The sequence below is a fragment of the Adiantum capillus-veneris genome, chromosome 5 (assembly GCF_014529385.1).
Source record: "Adiantum capillus-veneris isolate H3 chromosome 5, ASM1452938v2, whole genome shotgun sequence".
Classification (NCBI taxonomy): domain Eukaryota; kingdom Viridiplantae; phylum Streptophyta; class Polypodiopsida; order Polypodiales; family Pteridaceae; genus Adiantum; species Adiantum capillus-veneris.
The window spans coordinates 57,796,671-57,802,670 of record NC_140935.1 but is presented as its reverse complement, the minus strand read 5'-3'; positions in this window follow the sequence as shown (position 1 = coordinate 57,802,670).

Sequence of the window (6,000 nt, the reverse complement as noted above, 5' to 3'; positions counted from 1 at the left end):
CCAAGATATGAACGATGAGAGTGATGAAGAGTTCCAAGATGATGATTTAGATATTGAAGCTAAGGATGAGCTATTGAGTGGCTATGAGAAAGAAATTACTCTCATTCATCTCTCCTTCTTGACTTCTGCCAAATGAGGTCCCCAAATGCAAAAATGTTTCCTCTTTTAGGGAGTGGGCATGGCCCCCCTCTATTTTTGGTCGAACCTCCTTTTTTTAGCTTGCATTGCATGTGAAGCCTTGCTATATAGGGCGCCTTACCTTGAGCACCAATTCACTGTAGGCAAGACCCCTTAGGTGGGTGGCCCTGACTTTTCCTTGACCTCCAAGCCATGCAAGATTCCACCCTTAGCTGGGGCACTGACAACAAAATAGCTTACCATAGTGCTTCTCCCAACCATCGACCTACTTTCACCAACTGCCCTCAGCCATGACCTCTTCCTGTAAATCAACACAAGAAACAATTGAGCCCGAACCTCCCTCCCAACCAGATAAAGTGAGTCTCTCCATACAAGAAACCTCCTCCAAATAGCACTGCAGTTGATCCAAACACTCCCCCACACCGGCCTCTGCTCGCACATCCATAGCACACTGCTCATCCACCAGTGGAGTCTCTTCTTTTGGAGAGGCTAACCCTTGCATCACCTGTATCTTGGTCAAAGCTTTGTCCACAAGCACCTGTATACCTTCACCCATAGCAACCATGGATCATCAAACCCCCAATGATACTCATTTTCCATGCATACCTGGTCCCCCAGGGGATTCACCATGGAAAACTTACCGCACCACGTAAGTGCAGGGGAGGGGGTTATTTTTACAAGTTGCATAAGTGTATAAGTGAGGGGTAAGACCCCAATAATTTATCTCCCAAGCTTAAAAATAAGGAAGGAGGTATTATATTTAATGTTTGGGGGGGGGGGGGGGGGGGGAGAAGTGAGAAAAGGGGAAAATGAGAGGAAGCTTTGTGTTTCAAAATCATGGCTTCCCAAAAGTGTCTGGGGCCTTGAACTTGTGAGTCAATAGCTACAAAAATACATGCAAGAACTAACACTTCTTTGTAACAATTTCTTATTTTGTGATTATAGTTCATTTGTTAGAGGGATGAAAGTTATAAAGAGTTTGTATAGATGCAAATTTGCACGGAGAATCTAACAAAACTTTATAACCATGTTTTTTGAGTAATTTAGATGGGTCAAAATTGGAAGAGTAGCTAGAGTGTAGGCTAAACGGGCAATAGTTTGAAAGTGAAACTAAGATACATTAAGGATACATCTAGTTATCAACAAAAGTGGTTCCTTAGTATGTTTCTTGCCACTGTGCTACACGCTCTTGGACTAGTTTTACTTAGTTAGACCATGTGACACTTCAATTTTATATGTAAGATAGGGGTATGATATATTTTTGCATTGATTATCGTATAAGCGTAGAAAGGGGGGTCGTATTCCCTAATATGAGTTGTATATAGGGGTTTTATCAAAGTTGTCCGCTCGCAGGTGGCGTCCCGTTTTGTATATAGAGTGAATCCCTCGGGCCTGGTCCCTAGAACCTGTATCCATAGCACCATCCCTACAATCCATAAACAACTCCAACTGCTCCTCTCTCTGGTCAGCATCTAGCATCTCATAAGCATCAAAAAATGCCCAACCATGTGCATCACATCATCTTCTTTTTGATTCGGTAGGCCAGCTTGACCATCCATAAGTGAAATCTTGCCCTTCATCGCATAACTTTGGACCATTTGCACCGCACCAGCACTTTCCATAGTAACCTTTATCAGTGTGGTCATCAACACAGTGCCACATACCACCTTTATCCTCATATCTTCTTTTACAAGCTTTGACACTTCAACCTACTCTTCATTCACATTTCCAATCACCATGTTATCAAGAAAACAACAAGGCATCTTTACCTTACCACCAGCACAGAATCATCAGACTTGATCTCCTTGCCATAGGATGTAGATGCATATGTTCTAGTGCTTGTTTCCCAAAAACTCAAGGTTGTATCTTCATCTTCATCAGCATCACATGCCGATTTGGTATCTGCATGTTTATCATCTTACTGCTCCACAAAAGCTTGACCATCCTCTTGGCTTGGCACACTTTCTTCATCTACTTTCAAGTCCTTTGCATCTTCAACTAGATTGCACTGTGCTACCTTTTCATGTACTGGCTTTAAAGAAATAGGCTTTACCTCTTCAAGCTGCTTTGGAAATCTGACATGTGCTAGCTCTTTTGCACATAGGTTCTCTTTGACAAGGGGCTTATCTTCATTGACAAGCTCATCCATCACTGGCATAGGCACACCAAATTGGAAACCTCCAAGGAGAATAATTGATCACTGGCCTTACCTTAACAAGTTTTTCACTTCTAACAACTGGCTCCACCTTTGGTTGAACCATCAAACATTTTAGGACAGCCACAACAGGCATATAATCTGCAGGATTTAGGAAGCCCAACTCCAGCTTTTTATTCACTTTCCCACTCTTCATCTGGCCAAATAGACCATATCATCATAGGTATCTGCATCGTATTCAACCTTTTCTTTGATCTTTGGATGCAAACACTCAAGAAACTTTGACAACTTTAGGTACTGGTTGTCTTTCACCCCAGTAGCAACCTCTAACTGCCTCCAACATGCCTCAAACTGCTCAAGAAAAAATGAAGAATATTTACTTACATCTTGGTGTACTACCTTCAGCTTTGCACCAGCCTCCACAGAGTAATGACCTTTTGAAACCGCTTCAGAAATTGATCCTGCAGCTCCTGGCAACAAACCGCAATTATCACACTTCACATCATCGAACCATATATTTGCCCATCCGCACATAAACAAGAATGCAATTTGCAACTTCTCCACATGTCTTATCATATGCATTGATAACATCCACAATTCAAAATATTTCTAACCAATTCTCACGGTCTTCAATGCCTATAAATATGGGGCCAAAACTTGGCTCCACCATCTCTGCTATCTTCAAATTTGACCACCAAATATTCTTTGACCATCCAACAACCATTTGTGAGCTTTGTGTAAAGAATGAGGATGCAAGAGAGCTACACAAGACAAGCACAAAGCACACAGAGATGGAAAGATTCTTCTTCTTCTTCACAGAAAAGAGAGTACAAAATGACTAAGTGCTAAAGCTGAAAAGTAGCACATATGTACATGCGGTCACTAAGTGTGAACTCGCTAGAAGCATACTAGGCTGGCACTATATGTGTAGTCCAGCTGTAGAATCACTGGCAGAGATCCTCCGTGTCGGTCACCTAACGCGCCAGTGAGTAAATGCCGTAAGCGGCCAAGACCCGTAGTGGATGCCAGCTCAAGGTGTAGAGCTCGACATCTCAACACTTCCCCTCGAGCTCTGCATGTCGCAGAGTCCAAGCATAGTCCGGAAACGTCGAAGCTTCTCAGCTCCGAGGGCCTTGGTAAAGATATCCGCTATCTGCTCCTCTGTGCTGACGTAGACCAAGTCGATGTCGCCCGCCAACACTCGCTCTCGAACGTAGTGGTAATGGACCTCTATGTGTTTGGTCCTGGCATGGAACACTGGGTTCCTAGACAACTGCATGTTGCTGAGGTTGTCACAATGGATGAAAATCTGCTGGTCCACCTGCACTCCCAAGTCCTCAAGTAATGTGCGTAGCCAAGCTACCTCGCACGCCGCAACTGCTGCACCTCTGTACTCGGCCTCTGTGCTCGATAAAGCAACCGTAGGCTGCTTTTTGCTGCTCCAAGTAACAGCAGCACTCCCAAAAGAGAACATGAAGCCACTCGTAGATCTCCTATCAACAATGCTACCTGCCCAATCTGCATTTGTATACCCATACAATGCTAATGGTGCATCTGCTGCATAGAACAATGCGTAGTCAAGAGTACCTTGCACATACCTAAGTGTGCGTCGTACTCCATCCAAATGTGGCTTCCTCGGAAGCTGCATGAACTGAATCTCCAAGCCTACTGTGTAGCTCAAGTCTGGCCTCGTGATAGTCAAGTAGATTAGACTACCCACAATCTTCCTGTACATGTTGACATCCTCAACAACATCACCCTTCTCTGCACTCAGCTTTGCATTCACATCCAAGGGAATAGAAATTGGCTTACAATCAGCCATACCATACTTTGACAACATGTCCAAAGCATACTGTCTCTGTGATAGCCATACACCCTCTGGAGTCCTGATCACCTCAATGCCAAGAAAGTAGCACAACTCGCCTAAATCTTTCATTTCAAACTCCTATTTGAGAAGGCCCTTCACATGGTCAATCTCCATACCATTGTCACCAACAATAATAAGGTCATCTACATATATGGTAATGACCACAATCCCCACATCACTCTCACGTACATAGAGTGAATGATCAGCATGAGCTCTCCTAAAACCAATACTGACAAGATACTTGGCAATCCTGTCATACCATGCTCTAGCGCCCTGCTTCAAACCATACAAAGCTTTGAGAAGTCTGCATACATAATTTGGGTAACCTGGATCGACATAACCAGGTGGCTGATCCATATACACTTCCTCTTGCAACTCACCATTCAAGAAGGCATTCTTTGCATCCATTTGATGCATAATCCATCCTCTAGATGCAACCACTCCTATGACAGCTCTCACAGTCGTCATCTTTTCCACTGGAGCAAAGGTCTCCTCATAGTCTATGCCATACGTCTGTGCATAACCCTTTGCGACCAGCCTTGCCTTGTGACGGTCAATGTTACCATCAGCCTTATGCTTGGTTTTATACACCCATTTACAACCAATAGCTTTCTTGCCACTTGGCAATGGCACCAACTCCCATGTGTCGTTTGCTTCCAATGCAGCCATCTCTTCATTCATTGCATCATCCCAATGCACATTTCCAACTGCATCCTCAAAACATGTGGGCTCCACATCCTGTATCACCTTAGCCATGTAGGCTTGGTGATGCGCTAGATACCCATCATAAGTCAATTTTTGAACTGGATTTCTGACTCTGTTAGATCTGCACGGTCCTGGGTCACTCCTTTTCCCTCTAGTATCTTCTTGTACTTTCCTTACACCAGGTGTCCTGTCCTTAAAGCTTTCCTTTGTTCTGTTGTAGCATTTGCCTCGGGAATCTCTGGTTCCTTTTCATTGTCTCCTTCTACATAGTCCCAATAACCTTTTCCTTTTAGGAAATTTGTTATTCTGAACTTCCATGCAGGGTAGTTATTTTTCTCAAGCTTCTCAGTGACAATCTGACTGAAACCGTCAGACATCTTGAAGCACTAAGACAAAATAACTGCAATCTGCAAAAACCTGCAAATCTGCTGAACCTGCTATCGTGGTACCTGTAACGCTTCCTACACTCAACGAGTGTCCACAATCAAGCGTACATACAACCACTGTACTTGTACAATAAATCTCTGTATACTGCACTTTGGAGACAATGAACGAAGGGATTGTGATGCTCTTGCTCTGTTAGCCTCTCTTTCCTGCACCAGGCTCTGATACCATGTAAAGAATGAGGATGCAAGAGAGCTACACAAGACAAGCACAAAGCACACAGAGATGGAAAGCTTCTTCTTCTTCTTCACAGAAAAGAGAGTACAAAATGACTAAGTGCTAAAGCTGAAAAGTAGCACATATATACATGCGGTCACTAATTGTGAACTCACTAGAAGCGTACTAGGCTGGCACTATATGTGTAGTCCAGCTGTAGAATCACTGGCAGAGATCCTCCGTGTCGATCGCCTAACGCGCCAGTGAGTAAATGCCGTAAGCGGCCAAGACCCGTAGTGTATGACAGCTCAAGGTGTAGAGCTCGACATCTCAACACTTTGAACACCACTTTCAACTTCAAATTGGAGCATCAGCGTGCTCCTCCGTGGGGCCACCAGAAGATGGATAGAGGGAAAGGGAAACACACCCAAAACACAACACATATGCCTCTCTATAGCCCACGATACTCGTTGCCCCCAATCCACTAGAGCTCACCTTCAAAAGTCACACATATAGATCACCCCTACGTGCATAT